Genomic DNA, 20,332 nt, shown 5'->3' on the forward strand with positions numbered 1-20,332 from the left:
GGGCTCAGTGGCACATGCCTGTAATCCCAGTGACTTGAGAAGCAGAGGCAGGAGAATTGCAAGTTCAAAGTCAGCCTCAGAAACTTAGCAAGGCCCTTGCTAATAACTGGAGTCTATTGCACTAAGGTTATTTCAAGAAATATCAGCCCGAAGCAAGACTTTGTCTCTAAAAAAAGAAAAAAAAAAAATGGGATCAGAGCAGTGCTATGAAAGTTTCAGGCCCCCTTTTGAGAAACATCAGACAAAAAAGCAAGGAAAACAGGGGAAGGCCTCCCAGAGGAAGCAGTATTGGGCCTGGACCTGGACGCATGCGTCTCGCAGGCTGGAGGCCGACCCCACAGGGGCAGGTTGAGCAAGATTCTTGGTGGAAGCCACAGCCCGGCCGAGGCTGTGAGGGGGTTGTACCCTGAGAGGTACAGGAAGGAAATGGTGAGGAAGCAGTGGTAGTGAAGGACCAGGAAGTTGGGAAGGAGCCAGGGCATGGAGGGTCATGTTTGTGCAGGGAGAAATGAAGAGGGACCTCAGCCAGAAGTGATCGGGTGTGAGTGACAGGCAAATTCTAGCTGCTTCGAGGTGGAGGATCTGTTTGAGCAGGAGAGCCCTATGGCAGGACGTCCATTCATTGGCTCTTTCATTCATTCAATGGACATTTACTGAGTTCCCGCTATGTGCCAAGGCGCTGTGCTACACGACACAGTGGTGAGCGAGGCCACAGCACTCTCAGTTGCCAGGGCTATTTCCACACACGTTCCGGCTTCCCTCCAGTACCAGCATTTCCAGACTCGGCACCAAGCCAGAATTGGCAGTAGACGTGGACACCACCCCTGGGAAATTGCCCGGATGCTGACAAATCCTGTTTTTTAGATCCTGCACCAGATTTGTGAATCTACAGTGATGGAAACAGAGAAAAGGGTGGTCTGAGGACATTTTCCAGTGCTTGACCCTTCTCCCTCCAACACATGGAGTAACCTCTGCATTGAAAATACCCAGCTAAAGGCCCCGTTCTTGAACCACTGTTCTGGTTTGTCCTGTTAAAATGTATCCGGCCGCATGTGCCTGCAGTCAACCCTGAAGTCCAGTCTTGGAAACATCTGTACAACTTATCTGCTCTTTAAGCCACTCTATCTTTTTTTTTTTTTTTTTGTACATAAATGGGGTACATCATTTTGTTTCTATGGTTGTACATGATGTAGATGCATATCATTCGTGTGATCAGACATGTACATGGAGTCACGATGTCTGTCTCATTTCACAATTTTTCATACCCCCTCCCTCTCATTTCCTTCTACATAATCTAAAGTTCCTCCATTCTTCTCTCACTCCCCACCACCCAGCCCCCATTATATATCATCCTCCACTTATCAAGGAAAACATTCGGCCTTTGGTTTTTTGGGATTGGCTTATTTCACCTAGAATGATATTCTCCATTCATCCATTTATTTGCAAATGCCATATGTTATTCTCCTTTATGACTGAATAATATTCCATTGTGTATATATACCACAGTTTCTTTATCCACTCATCTGTTGAAGGGCATCTAGTTTGGTTCCACAATCTAGCTATTGTGAATTGAGCTGCTGTAAACATTGATGTGACTGCATTACTGCAGTATGCTGGTTTTAAGTCATTTGGATATAAACCGAGAAGTGGGATAGCTGGGTCAAGTTTTCTAAGGATTCTCCACACTGCTTTCCAGAGTGGCTGCACCAATTTGCAACTCCACCAGCGATGTACAAGTGTGCCTTTTCCCCCACATCCATGCAAACATCCATTATTGTTTGTGTTCTTGATAATAGCCATTCTAATTGGAGTAAGATGAAATCTTAGAGTTGTTTTAATTTGCATTTCTCTAACTACTAGAGATGTTGAACACTTTTTCATATATTTATCAATTGCCTGTATGTCTTTCTATTCATAAGTGATGAATCCTCTGAAAGAGAAACTAGGAAAACCATTGCATTCACAATAGCCAAAAAAAAAAAAAAAAAAAAAAAAAAAACTTGGGAATTTAACAAAAGAGGTTAACAAAAGCAATGAAAGACCTCTACAATGAAAACTACAGAACAAAGAAAGAAATTGAAGAAAACCTTAGAAGATGGAAAGATCTCCCATGTTCTTGGATAGGCAGAATTAACATCGTCAAAATGGCCATACTACCAAAGGCACTATACAGATTCAATGCAATTCCAATTAAAATCCCAATGACATTCCTCATAGAAATAGAGAAAGCAATCATGAACTTCATCTGGGAGAATAAGAGATGTCGAATAGCCAAAACAATCTTGAGCAGAAAAAGTGAACAGGAGGTATCACAATACCAGACCTTAAACTGTACCACTGTATCTTAAAACAAATTGAACAAGGGCTGGGATGTAGCTCAGTTGGTAGAGCACTTGCCTCACAAGCACAAGGCACTGGGTTCAATCCCCAGCTCTGTGGGGGAAAAAAAAGTAAAACAAGTGTACCCCAGGATTATCTTATTTCTTGGTAACCTGAAGCCCTCTTGGGTATTTTCTCTCCTTTTTGGAGGTGGTGGGATGGAGGCGTGGGAAGGTGGCCACCTGCTTTATGGATTTCTCTCCCCCGTGACCTGCTTCCGTCCCCAGAGCTGCCTTCATCTCCGCAGGCCGTGATTTCTTCCACTCATCCTACAGTGCACTCAACCCCACACTCTCGCTACCAAGCCCCGAGTCCTAGTCCTTAATGGCTGCCGCCCAGCCGGAATGCGCGACCTCCACACAGAGCCCGACGTCCATACCCAGCAGGGTGAGCTCATCCCAGCAGTGCCCGAGCAGTCTCTGGGGCTGGCACCCTGCTTTGGCAGGGCCCCCTCGTCCTCCTCTCTCTGCTCCCGCCCTCTTCAGTCACTTCATTGACATCACAATAAGCTCCCTCCCTGAGACCCAGTCTGGTCCCTCCCTGTCTGCTACCCACCAGTCCCATCCCTTTCCCCTTCTCCTCTGCTTCCTCGGACTTCCCGTCACCGGTTCAGATTCTCTCTCCTCCAGTGGCCTCCTGGACCTCTTCCCCCTGCCTGGGTCCTCCTGCCTCCCCTCTCTCCTCTCTGGGCCCCTGCATGGAGGCTTCTGGGTGGCCCAGGGGCTGGGGATGGGGTCACGGGGTAAGCATGTCTCTTCCTGCCCCCCTCCCCTGCCTGCAGTTTACTCTGTTTCCCTCCACTGCCCCCCAGGAACCCAGATCCACCCTCTGAGACACACAGGTCCCCACTACAGCTTTGTTTTTGATCTTACCACTCCAGGGAGCCTCTTAGTCAGGGGTCAAGGGTCAGGTCAAGGGGTCACTGAGGACTAATTTAATTTTCTTTTGTACAAATCCCAGCCTCCGGCCTAGATAGGGCCACCACCTCATCCCCGATTTGCTGGGTCTTTTCCTCTTATTGGGCTCTGAAGTCTCACATCCCAGGAATTCCCACAGTCCCCAGCGGAGAGTGGGTTACCCAACACAGCCCTGGCGCTCTTCACAAAATGGTACTTGGAATACAGAAAAACGCACACCGATAGGCACGCGACTGCAGCCAGTGCCACAGCTAACCCCCAGCAGGCCTGCAGACTCCAGGACACCCCAGCCCTGGCCAGATGTTCAGAGTGGCCACCGCGGCACGGTGCTCACAGGGAGGCTTCTCTGTGACAGCTGTGCAGAGCTACCCAGCGTTTTCCAGGAGTGCTCCAGGAGGGGTTAGGGATGAAAGGTTGACAAACACCTGTGTTCAGAGTGTTGTGGAGCTGTTGTTAGGGAAGGGTAGTTCATGGAGACCTTGCATGATAAGATGGAATATGATTTTTTAACATATTTGTCTAGTTGGCAATGGACCTTTATTTCATTTATTTCTGTGTGGTACTGAGAATCAAACCCAGTGTCTGGCACATGCTAGACAAGCGCTCTGCCACTGAGCCACAACCCCAGCCCAGAATGTGGTTTTTAAGCACATATTTATCCATTCAGATAAACAGATAGAGCCCCGGGCCAGGCACTGTGCTAAGGCTCGTGGCTGCAGTGTTGGGTAGGTCACTGTGCGATGGTCTGCAAGAAAAAGGGAGGAATAAAGAGACGCTGCGTGGCAATGTGATTCATGCTGATGTAGGAACGGGCAGAGGAGCTGCGGGCGCAGGGCAAGGCCTCTGGGTGGAAGTGCTGAGTCCCGGGGTCAAGTGTAGCAGAGGAGAGGCAGCAGAAGGCAAGGAAGGGTGCGCAGCGCTCTAGTCAGCCAGAGGGGTGGGGAGGGAGGGAAGCCGTGGCGCCTTAGGCCATGAGGGTTCGGCCACCAGCCCTGACTGAGAAGGCTCTAGCTGGTTAGGAAATCTGGACTTTATCTCTGGGCAACAGGGAATCCTTGGAGAACTTGGAAAAGAGTGAAGAGCAGTCCCACGAATATCCCGGGAGAAATATGATAGCAACCAAGACAGTGGCAGTGGAGCTGGATTGGGAAACGCTGGTTTTGAGGAAAATCGGTCATGAGGCAGAATTTGGTCCTTCGTCAGATGTTGGGGTGAGGCAGCCGGGTCTCAGGGCTCCAGGCCTGGCTGGCGTTCTTGGAGTCGGGTTTCCCACTTGCTGACAGGGAACTCGGGAGGAAGGGCGTCTTGTGGGGAAGACAGCTAATTGGTTGTCAATTTGACTGGATTGAGAGACACCTAGAAAACTGGTAAAGCACACTTCTGACTGTGTCTTTGAGGGTATTTCCAGAGACAGTTACACACACACACACACACATATACGCGTGTGCGATTGGCTCCGTTCCTCTGAAGAGCCCTAATACAATTGGTTGTGGCCCTGGGTTCCATCCCTAGCCATGCAAAAATTAATAAATAAGTAAGTTTATTTAAACTTATAAATAAAAGCCACAGGAAAGACTTCCTGTGTAAAAGTCACAGGAAAGACTTCAGTAGAACAGGAGCAGGGGACAAGGTTCACAAAGGAACCTGAGGAGCTTGCACAAGAAGGAATGACAAAGGAAAGAGGACAGGAAGGAGAGCCCAGGGGGATCACAGTGGTGTCAGCAAGGAAACTTTCAAAACAGGGGGGGTGAAGAAAACAAAGAAGGACGGACAGGGAAAGTCTGATGCCTAGAGATGCGCCTCAACTTAGGGTGGGGTCACCCCCATAAGCCATCACACGTTTACAACATCGAAGGTCGAGAATGCACTCAGTGCCCCTGACCTGCTGAGCGTCCTAGCTTAGCAGTCAGCACAGTGCATCGAGCATCGTAAGGCCCTGTTTGTCTCCCTCCTCTAAGGTGACCGACTGGGAGCTGTGGCTTCCTGCCACTGCCCAGCATCTCAAGAGCCTATTGGACTTCATATAGTGAGACTGGGAAAAGATCAAAATGCAAACTATGGTTTGTACTAAATGTGATTACTTGGCACCGTCATGAAGTCAAAGAATCGTAATTTGAACCACAGTTAAGTGGACTCGTTCTAAGTTGGGACCATCTACATTGAGAAGATCTGTTGGACTTCACAACCCTGGAAAATAGTTCTAGTGACAGGTGGTGACAGCAGCCTTGCCTCTATGAATTGAAGAGAGGGCGGGATGTGAGCAAGCTGCAGTGTGAGTATTTATAGCCTGCTCTCTAAAGGACCTCGGCCATGAACAGGAAAGACAGTTCCTGGAGGGGAAAATGGAGTTGAGGAGCTCGTGGGTTGCTTTTTTGGTTTAGGATTTGGTTTTGGTTTTGCAGTGCTGGGGATTGAACCCAGGGCCTTGCACTTGGCTAGGCAAGCACTCTACCACTGAGCTAGTTCTCCAGCCCCTCCTGTTGTTTTGAATGGGGGTACTTGTACCTATTAACTGGAAAGCAAGAACTAGAAGAAAGAGAACACAAAATTCTTGGAACAACCCCCCTGAGAAAGTTGGAGGTGACGGGAGTCCTCCCACGCTGGAAAGATTAGCCTGATAAGAAGACAGACTTCTGTTTCATGGTGACAGACACAAAGGAGCCAGAAAGCCCTTCAGTGGCAGGTTTATGAGTTGAGGGAAGGAGGCGAATTTTCTTGCAACCACTCACTGTCCCTGCATTGCAGAGATGAAGCCATATCTGCAGGGCGTGAGGCAGCAGCGGTGGTGAGACCCATAGACCTGAAGAGGTCTGACAGACAGGACTTGAGAAATGCAAAAAGGAGCAAGTAGAAGCCCCTGCTAGCTGGGAGATCACGAGACTCGTGTGTGCCCGTCAGGATTTAGGGTCCAAGAGAATTTACCATCTGGTCCATAGTAAACTAGATGAAGTGACTTAGCACTGCATAACTGTAGGGAGTCTACAAAGCAGGAGAAACCAGCCAGGGCTGGATCTGGGAGGGAGGAGGTGGGACCACAGAGGGGAGAAAGCAACGTGAGCAAATTCAGAGGAGGGAAAGGGCACAGCCCCTGAGGGTGGTCAGAGACACCAGCCAGCCAGCAGGTCACTCCAGATGGTCAAGGCAACCTGATAGTGAGCGTCAGTGACTCTGCCAACTGTGCCTTGGTTGGAAGCAGGCAGAGTCAGAGGAGCTCAGAATCATGAGAGATGAAGGAATCAAGATTGGGCTTAGATTGTGTGGGACCTTAGATGCCAAGTTAGAGTTGTCATTTTCTGACGTGATCTCACACATCTTTTAGGACAGACTCTGTTCTTCTCACTGCCATATCTTCAGGGCTCTGAGGGTGACTGCACACAGTAGATGCTCAATAAATCCCTGGAATATCGTATCAATGCATGGGTGCTCCCAGCAACTCACCCCTCCAGTGCCAGATCTCTCTACCTGTCAGAGCTACTACTGGCACAGGTACTGGGAGGTGGCACTGAGAGGTGGGGTGCCCGCACATCAGTCCAGGCCACAGCCCCAGCTCCCACGTTGCCTACCCCATAATGAGGGGGAAGGAGGAGTTCTGGCCTGTCAGTCAGAAGTCCTGGGTTCTAGAATCAGTTCCTCCAACTGTGGCCTCTCTCAAATGGAGCTTTTAATACTTGCCCAGGGTTATCATGAGGACAGGTGAGGTGAGGGCAGGTGAGGTAAGTCTACGCAAAGTTCTAGCGGAGTCACTGTAGGTTAAGCACCTGGCAAGAGGTCCATTTAACTGGGGCTCCTGACTACCCAGTTGCTTCCTGGTTTCTTGTAGTTGGCAGAGGACTAAGAGGTTGCAGGGAGGGACAAGGGGCCAGGTGACACCTCATCTTCCTCCTACATCTGCACTCCTAACCTGGTCCTCATGGGAAAGAAACATGACTCATCCATGGTACTCATGGTAAAGTGACCATACATCCCAGCTTGCACCTGTTGTCCTAGTATAATTAACACTAGCACCCCCTTTCACTCTTAAAAAACATCAAGATTTTTAAAAAGAAAGAAAAAACACCTAGATTGTATATATCACCCATCTAGAGTGACCACCCGTGATTGTAGAGTGATCATCCACGATTGCACAGTGATCACCCATGCGGCGTTCGGGCTTCTGTGTACCTGGAAGGCTTGTGTGTGCAGATCACTGGCCTTGGCTGTGTACAGAGAGAAGCTGGTCTGGCTGGCACGTTGGCTTAGTACTGTGTTTTTGCTGCATATTTCTCTCTGGCCAGTTACCCTGGCTTTCCAGTTATGTTGTCCACAGGGCCTGTGCCCCTCGAAGGGAGCTGTCAAAGAGAGTCCATGATGCGTCCTCTGCTCTCTTCCACTTAGATGGCATCATGGGTTGCAATAAGAAGATGACTCAGGGTGTCCTTGAAGGAGGAGTCTGTGTGCAAGGGAGTTTGGCTAGACTCCCTTGGTCTTTTTTTGTATTTCAAGAGGACAGCTCAACCCAAGAAGCACCTAGAAGGCTTTTGAAGTCTTTGGGACATTGGCACAGGGATCAATATCTAATACACACCCTCTTCCTACTCCACTCTGTCCAGACCCTGAAATCCATCTGGAGTTTCCTTTACTCCACGAGAAGCCTAGGCCATCCTCACTTCCTGTTTCATGAGCCCCAGTGGCTGATGGGAAGAAGGAAGGAAGCAGAAGGAGATTAGGTGAGGGAGGGGGGACGATTTCTTTCTGTACTCAGAGCAGATAGGATTTCCCCCAGGGCCTTGGGTGGATGGGAGGGTAGAGGATGGGAGTGAGTGGGTGGTGGGGAATTATTCAGTTGATTTATAATTAAAATGCACATCTGGTTCCAATTCACAAGGCTGACCCAACATTTCCTGGGACTGCAAGACAAGGTCCCTGCCCTCAAGGAGCTAGCAATGGTAATTCAAGCAGTGCCGTGACTGGCACGGGGTAGAGGTACAAAGAAAATGCGAGAATGGTGGTCCCGGACTTTAGCCAGCATCAGAAGCCTGTGCTCTGAGCTGCAGGACCACGTCCCACGGTACCTGGCCACCCTCCCCAGACCCCAGGCCATGGAGGCCTGTATGCTTGGATTTGATTTCTTAGCTGGGCACAGGACTGGCATTGCTTTCTTCAGACACAGTTGAGAGGGACTTCTCCACCTTCCTCTGCCCCTGGAGAGCAGCCTCACAGAGGGAAGATCATGTGGGAACTTCCTGAGAGGGACAGTGGCATGTTGGGGACGTGCAAGAGGTCCTCACCCGAGTGAAGGGCAAGTGACCCTGTGTCCCAGCTCCTCAGAGCCTCTGGGTGCACCTCTGGCCCTGTAACCCTAAGCAGGAGGATTCACAGAGGTGGAGGGGACAGAACCAGAGACTTCAATGGCAGCTAGGAGTCAGTCATGGGGCACCTTGGGTTTCTGAGAAAAGGTTAGTGATCTCACCGTTGGGCCGGTTGGGGTGGCAGGCTCTGGGCGTGGAGTGGCCAACTAGATGCTCCACCGGGCTCCAAGGCCCCTTTGCTGCATGTGAGGCTCTGGTTCACTGACTGAGTGAGCTCCAGAGGGGGAGGAAGAGGTGACACAGAAGTCACATTCCCCAGCCAGGCGCATTAAATGGCACCTGGAGAGGTTTGACACGGGACAGGTAGATACTTGTCAGGAATGGCCACCGGCTTCCTGGGTTGTGCACAGACTCCTGACAGGCCCAGGCCACGGAGCACACCAAAACACTCTCAGGTACATGGATAACACCCAGTATCCAGAGCCACCGGCCCTGAGGGACCAAGGCAGGCCTTTCCAGAGTAGGGGTCTGAGCTGTCCCCTCTGCCAGGCCTTCCCCCAGGGCTTCCCTTTCTGAGTTCCGCAGTCTCTGTTACCGCCCACCCTGCTACACACACACACACACACACACACACACACACACACTCAGTGGGCATGAACCCGGAGCCAGGGGTGAGGCAGAAGCGAAGAGGGGAGGAAGAGCTTCCTTGAGACCCAGCTTGCATCTTGCTCCCCAACTGTCTCCCACGCTGCCAACCTGCTGGGTGCTCCCTCTTCCCTGCCCAAAACCCGGCCCTCCCTGGGGTTCTGTAGGTCACAGAGGACTTTATTTCTGCTCCTTTCTGCCTCTGTTCCTTGTCACACTCTAGCACCAGCCAAGTTTAAGAGCTCCAGGCTTTTATGGAAAGACATCACCTGTCCCTTGGTCCCAGCTGGCATTGACACTGGAAGTCCCAGGTTGCTGGCATGCACAGTGGGGACCTGGCTTCATCTCTGGTCTGATCTGAGTATTTTTAAATCGGTGCCTGTCAGCAAGGCGTGATATTCCCATCCCACCCCCTCTTCCTCCCTGCTCCTCTGTTAAAGAAAGCCGGAAGTGGGAAGCTCTGTGAAGGGAACCAGAGGCCAGGCTCACAGCCCCCACTGTGCTCCCGCTTGCTGCGTGGCCTCCATCAAGTCCCCGTCCCCTCTTTGGGTCTGTGTGGCTGCTTATGGAGGAGTAGTGAAGCATCACAGGAATTACAAGCTTGTCTCGCTTCTGTCGTTGTGTGACCTGGGGCCAAGTTCTTTCTCCCTCTGTGGACTGCCTGCCTGGGACTCCTGACCCTGCCAGCAGAGTGGGCCTCAGGCACCTGTCATGCAAGGCTGGTTACCCCTGTGATGCTACCTGAGGTGTCCCAGCACCCTCTCTGCTTTCTAGGGGCACCATGAGCAAGGGGCTCCCTTGCCATTTCTCTGCCTCTGACTGCTGGGGTGAAATGGAATGCGACTGAGCTCTCACCTGATGTACTTTCCTCTGTCCCAGGAAACTGGGAGTGAAGAGGATTGTCATGTGGACCTGTATACGGGTGAATGAAGGGTCAGAATTTCAGAGAGGGAGCTGTAAAAGCATTCCTCGGAGGCAGAGGACTTGAAGGGAACTTGAGACATCTCCTGTCCAGGTGGAGACGCTGCGTTGTCTGATTTGCCAAATACTAATCAGCTACTTTGGTACCTGGACAGGGATGTCAGAGATAACAGCATGTCACCACCCCTCACCCCAGGCCCATGGCCGTCATTGCCAGTTTTTCACACTTCCTTCCCACCTGAACCTGAACTTGGCCTCAGAATATTTTAGGGAGCCACAAAGTTGGAAAATAGGCAGAATCTGTTTAATCCCTGTCCAAGATCCATTAGCTGTGATGCTCATTCACCCAAACTCATACCTGGATTTTCAACTTCACCTTCAGGGATGTGCAGCAGGACCATCTGCCCTGGACCTTTGGCCTCCAGGGTCCTAACTGGTCCTGGGTTTCTTAAATAGTTCAGGTGAGAGGGGAAGAAGTCTACTGACACCCAGCCCTCCTCGGAAGATCTTGTCCCCTCCCTCATTGAAGAGCAGAGTCCCAGTTCTCTAAAGTGTGTCCCTTCGTCCACAAGGCCCTGGTGCCCAGTGGTACCAAGTCATGAATGTGGAGGAGCCTGCCTTCTGCTCTCTCACGTGGGAGCAGCCGGCACTGACAGCAGCAGGTTGCATTTGCATGAGCTTTGCATGCAACTGAGGATTTATTTTTGGAAGGGGGAAGGGCAGGTCAGGATTGGCGGGTAATCTTTTTCCTGGGGAGAGATGTCAATCAATGCTGCTAAGACACAAGCTGCCCACCGGAATGGAGGGAGGCTCCGCCAGCCGCTGAAGGCTGAGCGCTGGGGACCTGCACACAAAAGGCTGCCGCAGAGTAGCTTTTGATTCCTGGGAGCAGTGGGAAGCACAGTTCCTTCCGATTGTTCGCTGGGTGGAATGACTCAGGCTGCCAGCGATTGCCCTTTCACTTTCTGCCTTTCCTGGGAATCCAAGTGCACTTAATTGAGAGCTGCGTGGGCCCCTGCTCCCAGCCCACCAGCAACCTGCTCCCTCTTGGCACCTCAGCACCCTCAGCCTCTCCTCAGGCTGCCCACACCCCTCCGCCCCCTTCCTCCTCCATTCTTGCCTCTTTTTCATTCACTCAGAATGAAATTTTGCACACGGAGCCCTCCAGACTGGGCTGAGATGATTAACTCGCTCAAAGGCTCACCCTGCCCCAGCCGTGGCCCTTCGACCCCTCCCCCATCCAGAGCAGCAAATAGGGGGAGGGGTCAAGGACAAGGAACACAAACACTGGGAGGAATGCCAGATAAGGAAAGCTGAACCAGGCAGAGTTTGTGCTGGGGCGGGGAGTCATAAAAGGGGACTCAATTAGCCCTGGGCACGTGCCCCGTTTAGCCAAAGAGAAACCTCTGCTGGGGAGCTGGCCCGGGGCCCTCTCGCCAGCCTGGTGCAACCAGAGCCCCAGCCCCAGCTGGCAGGGGCCTCGCAACTGTTGTCACATCTCTGCAAGGTGCTGGAGGCAAAGAGGCAGGTCTGGCTGCAGGGAAGGGTCCCATGAACGCAGCCCCAGGAACCGCGGGGAGATGGAAGCCATCCTTCCTGAGCGACCTGCTCTTTGAACTTGAAGACAGGCGAGAATCTGGCATCTTTTTGCAAGACTTCGTGATGTCCACAGGTTTGGTTGACATGCTACGTGTGCCCCCGCAGACCGTGGGCAAGCAGCTAGATACATGTGGTTTCATTTAGTTCCGACAATGGCTGCAGAGCTGGTATCAGCTGTGTTTATCTGACACATAAAGAAATGGAGATCCTGAAAGGTCGAATCTTACGCCAGAGGACAGAACAGGCTCATCACTCTGGGATCTTTTGTCCAGGGCCTAACGTGATAATTCAGTTAAAGGGGACACTGGACCAGACCAGACAGATGGCACTCAGTGGTTCCCTCCTTCCTGGCTATTGCAACCCTACCATCCACAAGTGGCCCAGTGACAGTCAGCAGGGCCTAGAAAGTGGAAGGAGGGCCAGGAGCAGGAGTGAGTGAGGCAGAAGCAGCAGAGTGCAGATGTACGCCCGCCTCCCCGAGCATCTCCCCGCCAGAAAAAGGTGATCTGACCAGACAGCATGGTGTCTGGAAATGGAGCAGAGGACATACTAAAACCTTCACCTCCTTCTATACTAAGAAAAAATGTGAAGCCGCTTACATGCTGGAGACAGAGCCGGAGGAACTAACCCAGCACATTCCCGAGCACCCTGACCTTGCAGCCCAACTAGCGCTACTTTTGAAATTCTCTTTATTTAGGTGTGGGTACCTGTCAAATCTTCCAACCAGATCCTCCAAAATAAAGACCCGCCTTACTTTTCTCTGTCTGGGTCAAAATCTTTGAGAAGGATGCTTGTTGGCTGCAAGGACATGCTTCCCTCTCCCCAGGGTGATCAGTTGGTTCCATGTCCAAGTCCACATATTTCAGTGGAAACCAGATTTGGATTTTAATTTCATTGGTGTGTCTTCATAGCTGGTATCATGAGAGTCCAGTTTAAGACACATGTCCTCCTCATGCCTCACCTTTCCATCTGTCACTCAGGGCGTGATCCTTGTTTCCCTGTGAGCTCACTTGTTAAAAATGTTTACTAAGCACTTACTATGTCCATACCATATGATACAAAGAAGTTTTAACTCCACCTCTGCCTTCAAGGCGGTTGAAAGATAACTGGGGAGACAAACCTTCACCCCTGAAAAGCTAGATGATGCTAGGCCAAGTGAGCTTAGCACTGAGAGAACACGGTGGTTCCAGGGCGGGCTGTCCTGTCATCTGCTCAGACTAGGGAGATGAGCCCCTCTCCCGGAAGGGAGCTGCTTCTTCCTTTGGAAAGGAAGCTCTGAATTCTTCACGAGGGCCCTGCCCTCCTCTGCTCAGCTCTGGCACGCTGCTTGCCCCATAGCCTGTCCCGAGGGACCAGGGGCATGGATGGTAGTGAGGACGTGATCCTCCAGGTTCCAGAGGAACGGAATCTGAGAAGACAAGGGTGTGGTTCCCAGGGCTAGGGTTTGAGGTTGTCCTGGGCTGGAGATGCCCCCCAGAAGGAAGGGAGTGAGGGGCAGCGATCTGTCCCCACCCAGCTGTCACCAACCACTCCTGGAGTCAGTACAGCTCTCCCACCTGGGGCTGCCTGTGACCCTCTCCGCCTTCCGGGACACTGGAACCCACAGGACAATCATCTCTGGTGGGAACAGCACTTACCCCCACAGGACAGGATCCCGTTTGTATCAGGCAGACACGCAGACACATAGACAGACCTCCCACATTCCCCCACTTCCACGTGTGACCCAGGGACAGCAGGCAGCGCCACTTTTCCCTCTCCCCATCTGGGAAGAGAACACAATTCTCCTCTTCTGTCAGTCACTAGAGAGAGGCTTGTTGTGGACTTGGAACTTGAGATGTGACCTGGGCAAGTCCCTTTCTTGCTCTGGACCTCAGTGCAACCTTTAGTGGAGAAGTGGATCAGGCAAAGTATGGAGGCCCTGCCTGAGCCCTCAGTTATGCAGTGCATGCTGAGAGAGAGCTGCCCTCCTATCCAGGTTGAAGCACAGCAGCGAGTCCCCGCCCCGCACCCCCACCTAGCAGGCCAACCTCTCTGCAGAGCCCAACTCCTTCACCCACCCAGTCTCCGCCATAAACTCCCCCCTCCCTCCCCTCTGCCAGCTACCAGCTCCTCCCCTTTCCCAGGTGATGTGGTGAAGTAGGGGCTCCCTTCTCAATCCCACCACCTTCCGGTGATGTCTTGGTTAGTAAGGGTCTGAGATTCCAGTTCTCCTGGGAGGCTCTTTAATTTAAGGGAGAGACCTTTAAAAACTAGACAGCTTCCAGGACCCCAGCAGATCTTAGAACAACTCCCACACACGTGCAAAAGTCATCCTGTACAGGGGAGCGTGGTCAGCACGTGGGGAGAGCCGGGTCAGGGGGAGAGGAAGCACCTAGTACCACACACAGCCAGGAGCACCAAGCTCCACACCAGTCCACACCCGAGCGGATCCACGTGTGAGAAGAGGCTGAGCAAGGCAACCAGGTGCAGAGGGACAACGACATGATATCATTTGCATAAAGTGAAAAAAAAAAAAAAAGCAGTATTCGTAGAGAGCATGTTAAAATATGTTTTATGTTACAAAAAAAAGACCGTTCCAAATCCAGGATGGATTTGCGGGGGTGGGAGACACAAGTTCGGTGGGGGGAGGGGTGCCGGCCAGGGAATGGGGATTTCAACTTGGATGTTTTATTTCTGAAATCGATGTCACAACATTTTAGCAACTGTCAATTCTGCATTGGGTGCTTGGGTTATTTTGATTTTTTTTTTTTTTAAGTATTTCAGCTTCTTAAAAGTGGAGTCCTGGGCACTGAGTGAGTCCAGGTGAGACACCGTGGCCCTGAGGCCAGGCTGACCTTGGGGACCCTCTTTGAAGGTGGTCTCAAATTGCCCACTTCTTGGGAACTGGGGCAGCTGGTCCTGGAGACTCAGTGTGGGCGGTGCAGGGACTGAGGGCACACCTTTGTGTTCCTGCCCTTGCTGCCATCTCTCTAGGCCCCAGAGGGAAGCAGGAGCCATCAGAGTTGTTGGTAATCCAAGACCAAGTTCTCTGTTCCTCCCCAAAGCTCCTGTGGGATTCCCCAGAGTAGGACATATTCATGTGTCTAAACAGGGCCAATCAGGAGCAGATGTCAGCAGCCAGGGGACCCTCAGGGGTCATAGCCAAAATGTTGGAGGGGTGCATTTTTCTGAGGAGGTTTAGTCTTCTCATTAAATTCTCAAGAAGTCTCAAAAAACACAAAAGCTGAGATGAATCCCACCTTATGTTGTGGTTGGAAGTTGAGCCCAGAGAAGACACAAGGCTCCGCACCGTGAAGGAGAGCATCCCATCCTGTGGCCTTTGCCCACGGTGAAGTTCAGGAGGTCATGGGACTAGTGCTCGGTGGCACTGGGACATGTGGTCAGACCCAACTCAGTGATGGGGCTGCAGCCCTGGGTGCTTGGCAGACAAACCGAGTGTGCAGAGAACTGGCTCAGGGAGCGATGAGAAAGAGGAGCACCTCGGACACCACAGGGTTCCCAAGTTCCTTTCTTTCATGTTCATCATGGACGCATGTGGTGGGGGAGCGTGGCTACCTCCATGTTACAAGCGGGGAAACCGAGGCCCAGTGAGATGGAGTCACCTGCTCACGGTCACACTGAGTCAGTGACGGAACTGAGGTTCCTAGTTCAATTTTCTGTTCCCCTAAAACCAGGTATGGGGTTCGGGTCAGGTGATTCTTTGTTGTGGGGTGTGTGTGCAGCTAAACACTGTAGGATTTTAGTGGAACGGCTGGCCGCGCTCACTGGGTGCCGGTAGACCCTGGTCATGACCATCAGAAGTGCTTGGTCAGGCCAGGTGCGGTGGTGCACACCTGCAATCCCAGCGACTGAGAGGCTGAGGTGGGAGGATCGCAAGTTTGAGGCCAGCCTGGGCAACTTGGTGAGACCCTTAATAAAAAGGACTGGGGATGTGACTCAGTGGTAGAGTAGCAGGGAGCCATCGAGCTACATGCCTAGCATGCATGAGGCCCTGGGTCCAACACCTACGCCACACACACACACACACACACACACACACACACACACACACACGCAGTGTTACATCTCCAGGTATTGCCAAATCTCACCCTCTTGAGCATCACTGCCTATTCCTTCCTTGGGCCTTCACAGTTGTTATTCCCTCTGAGGGGACTATTTTACAAAAAAAAAAAAAAAAAAAGGCCTATCAGGCTGGCCCTTCTTGATTGTTATCCTCTCAGAGGTTTCCCTGGCTACCCTAACATAGATGCACACCTACACTCAAGTTGGCACATGCGCGTATGCACAGAAGGTACATGCAGATGCACACGCATGCCCACACACATGCACTCTTGGATACATAGACAAGTACATATATACACATGTGCACAGACGTATACTCTTCTCTCCCACCTTTTTGGCTTTTAATTTTTTAATTTTTCCTATTCACTTCTCCCTCCTTCCACCCAGCCTTTTTTTTTTTTTTTTTTTTTTTTTTTTACATTTTATCTAGAGTCAGGGTCTGGCTAAGGTGCTGAGGCTGGCTTTGAACTCTCCATTCTCCTGCCTCAGCCTCCCGAGCTGCTGGGATTCCAGGCATGTGCCCAACTTGGAGTGAATTTCTGTTGAATCGGCCAAAGGAACCCTCAGACAGCAGTCCCAAGGGCTCAGCCCTAGAAGCGGGCTACTGGCCATCACAGTTGCGGAGCCCCCGCCGCTGGTAGGTTTGGGGAAGGAACGCACACAGGGTGCCGGTACACCGGGTGGGACCTTCCAGGGTGGGACATTCCAGGGTGAGTGTCCCACAGTAGGCAGCAGGGAGGACCCACTGCGTGGCTGTGTCTGATGAGAAGCCAGGCAGACTTTCTCCCTGACCCATGACAGGCAGGTGAGGAGGAAAGGAAGGTGGGCAGGCACAGAGGCACCTGCGTGGAGAAGGAGGGAGCCGGAGGCTAGAGGCTGAGCACCCTGAGCTTGGAGAGCGACCTCTGCTCCTCTCTTCAGCCGGAAGCCACGTCTGGTGTGGACCAGGGAGGAGCTGCTTCACCCCATGGGAAAGGAGGCGGGTGTCTGGGATGGGAGGATGAGTGATGCTGCTTCCCATCTCTGTGAATCCCTTAAACTCTCTCCTTCCATGTTCTGGAAGTGGGTAATCAAAGAAATGTGTCACACTGCTTGAGCCTGGGGTTCCTCTGGGAAGGAGAGTGCAGGGGTGGGGTGGGGAGGGGAAGCCAAATTACCCGCTTGTGTTCCCACCTAAGTGTGTGGGAGAGACTCAGGAGCAGGGTTTCCCATGATTCCAGGGCCATTTCCTGTTCTGGGGTAGCTGTGGCAGCCTGGGTCGGGGAGTGGAGGTCCTGAATTCCCTGGGGATGGAGTCTGAGCAGTACAGTCCTGGAGATCTTCCTTCAGCAGCTGCTTTGGGCTCCTCTTCTTTGCTCTCTTCTCTTTGGACCGGAAGTCTGATTTGAACTGGATTCCTCTGCGGAGTCATTAAGAGTTCATGCAGAAGGGATTCTGCAGCACTCAGTGCTAGGTTCTCCTCTCTGCCCTCTTCCCCCTTTCCCCTGATCAAATCTCCAAGTGATTGCTGGGTTGGAATTAAAACGTGCAAGATTTTGTCCTGGGGTTGTGAGAGGATTTGGGTTAAGGATTGAGGCCAGACTGCCTCCAAGTTTTCCCTAATGCCTTCTTCAAGTTGACAGTGGAAAAATCTAGATACCTAGGTGTGATTAGCTTAACTTCAAGTTCCCAGAGTAACTTGGAACCTCGCAGTAACTGCAAGCCAGCAGGTGGTGCTTGCTTACAGGGTGTCCTGGCTAGGAGACAGAAACTCTCTCTCTGGGACCATCCTTTGGCCACTCTCGTCTTTTGCTCCTGACATCACTTGTCGTCATCTTCCCAATCTTGAGCACCTAGCCCAGAGTTCACACCCCACCAGTCACCTGGGTGCAGCTCGGGAGGATGGAGCTCAGGGGCACCTAAGATCTGGTTGGCATTGCTCACAGAGAAAATGGAGCTTGGACTGGAAGAGCCGACCTTGATTTCTCCTCTAGGCATTCTCTCCCCCAAGTCCTGGGGACTCTCTTTGCTCTTCAGGACAGGAACCCAAACATCTCTGCCATGCTGTAGTTTGCAAATGAGGTATTTGGGTGCAGTTCAGATCCAGTGCTGGTCACTGGTCAGCTGAGCCACTGGGGCTGTGACATTACACCTCTCCAAGTTGGCACCTCACCTTCTCATTTCTGTTCTAAGAACTCCCGTCGTTGTCGTCACGGAGCTCATAAGCTGATGAAGACATACACAAACAACTACGCTGTAGATTAAGAGTATTATGGGTTAGGCATGCAGAGCACAGGAAATAAACAGGCTGGTGTGAGAGAAGCAGGGAGGAGCTCAACCTTTTCACGGGTAACTAGAGAAAAACACCCTCCTTCTGGAGGGGAGGCTCCAACTGAGAGCTGAAGGGTGGGAAGGGGCCCTCTGATCTGCGTGAAGAGCCAAGAAAGAATTCTAGGCAAGAACAACAGCAGGTGCCCAAGCTCTAGTGGAAAAGGCTCCATGATCTCCACCAACAGGTGAGCTGGCTGTAGCTGTGGGTGTGAGATCAGGTTGGAACCGCAGGAGGAAGCGGGACTTCTGTGGCTTGTAGGGTGTGGGGAGGAATCTGTGTTTTACTCTGAGAACTTAGGAAGGTTGGAAGGGTCTTCATAAGGAAGTGCAATGGTCTTGACACTTCAGACATGTGTGCCAAACAGGCAGGAAAGACATTTGGAGGCTGTCTCAAGGTCCAGTTGAGAGGAGATGGCAGTAGAACAGCAGAGCCCCAGAATCATTTAACTTTTTGTGTGTGTGGTGACGGGGAGCAGGTACTGGGGATTGACCCCAGGATGCTTAACCACTGAGCCACATCCCCAGGCCTTTTTATTTTTCATTTTGAGATAGGGTCTGGCTAAGTTGCTGAGGCTGGCCTTGAAGTTGTGATCCTCCTGCCTCAGCCTCCCGAGTCACTAGGATTACAGGCCTGTGCTACCACGCCTGGTTATGTAGCATTTTTGCTTTTTTACCCCATCTGCATTGCCGGCTTCTGTTTATCACACACACATCACACCCACAAAGCACTTACGCTGTGCCACAATTTGGACTTCACTTCTAGTGTTTCATCTTTGTCCTGGACAGGTGGATGGATGTGTTTGAGTTCGTATTTCCATTTTATGTTGAAGAAAGTTCAAAGAGGTTGATTTGGTCCTGGTTCTGGTTTTTTTGGTGCTGGGGCTTGAACCCAGGGGTCCTCAACCACGAAACCACATCCCCAGCTTTTCTTTTTTTTAAGTTGTTGATGGACACAATGTCTTTATTTATTCATGTTTATGCAGTGCTGAGGATCAAACCCAGTGCCTCACATGTGCTAGACAAGCGCTCTACCACTGAGCCACAACCCCAGTCCTCTCTTTTCATTTTTTATTTTAAGACAGGGTCTCACTGAGTTGCTTAGGGCCTCCCTAAATTGCTGAGGTTGGCCTTGAACTTGTGATCCTCCTGCCTCAGCCTCCCAAGTTGCAGGAATCACAAGCATGCCCCTGTGCCTGGCTCAGAGTGGTTGATTTTTAAATTGAAACCTAGCTGACTCCACAGCCAATGGTCAGGTCTGAGACGCTACATATGTAGTGCTTATAAATGTCTCTTGAGTGACCAAAAGTAAGGAGCCAGCTGCCCAAGTGGTACAATACCTAGAGTAGCTTTCTGGGTGGACAGCAATAGAAGTTTGGAATCTGGAGTTCTAAGCTGAGCTATGGATGGATGACAGGGGGAAGAAAAAACATGTTTTTCAGTGTCAACGGTTAGGTTACTGGAAGACCCTGTGCTCCTAGGAAGCTCGGTGGGGAAACGGGATGCAGGGAAGTTGTTTTTTGGAAAGAAAAATGGTTCTGGAAGAAGCAGTGTGGGCACTGAAGACAGCACAGGAATGAGAGATGCGGGCGGGAATGCTGATCACACAAATAACAGGTCCTATGAAAGTGCCTACCATGGTCGAGTGACCTCATCGTACCATGGTGTTTTAGACATTTGCCCCAGAGATCCTATGAATCTAAGAGGCCGGCAAGTTAACAAAAGCTCTTCACGTAAGAACATGGCATCCAACGTACACGATGAAGTTTGGATGTGTTGGGCTTTTACTCCCGAACTGTAGAACATACCCATTCCCAACGCAGCCTCTGTGTTCTCTGGGAAACAGCCTAAGTCTGGATCCAGCAGTCTGCTCAGTCTGAGCCTCTGACTCTTTCATCACACGCAACTCCCCGTGGCCCACTCGGGGCCGCTTTGGTTCCTTTGAGACGAACAGAATAATTTAGAGCAGAACAAAGAACACAGCTTCCTTCTGTGTCTCCTGTTCTTTGAAGCAGGTGATGATTTCCCCTTGATCGGATCATCTGTCTCCTGACTGAGAAATCCTTCCGCATGCCTGAGGCGCACACATCCTTCCCTAGCTCTCGCAACATGTGATCTGTGCTTAGAGAATCGCCCAAACCTGCATGTGGCGACACTGACGTCCTGATTTATTCCTCTGTCCACTGACTGACGAGGTTGCTCTTCATGTTTAAG

General features: G+C 51.4%; 1 protein-coding gene across 3 annotated transcripts in view; it reads left to right on the plus strand.

The window, feature by feature from the left end:
* The window catches only part of Lzts1 (leucine zipper tumor suppressor 1), a 54,007-nt gene that overhangs the window by 21,603 nt on the left and 12,072 nt on the right, over positions 1–20,332 (plus strand). The window contains exon 1 of one of the 3 annotated variants that reach the window (XM_047551457.1): positions 16,343–16,448. The exons of 1 other annotated variant lie outside the window; for it this stretch is intronic. The gene's annotated coding sequence lies outside the window, so the exon portion shown is untranslated. Of the gene's footprint in view, positions 1–16,342; positions 16,449–18,198; positions 18,307–20,332 lie in introns of those variants that run through there. One more of the 3 variants, XM_047551458.1, reaches the window with a different exon arrangement.

Source organism: Sciurus carolinensis, chromosome 4 (assembly GCF_902686445.1).
Source record: "Sciurus carolinensis chromosome 4, mSciCar1.2, whole genome shotgun sequence".
NCBI lineage: Eukaryota > Metazoa > Chordata > Mammalia > Rodentia > Sciuridae > Sciurus > Sciurus carolinensis.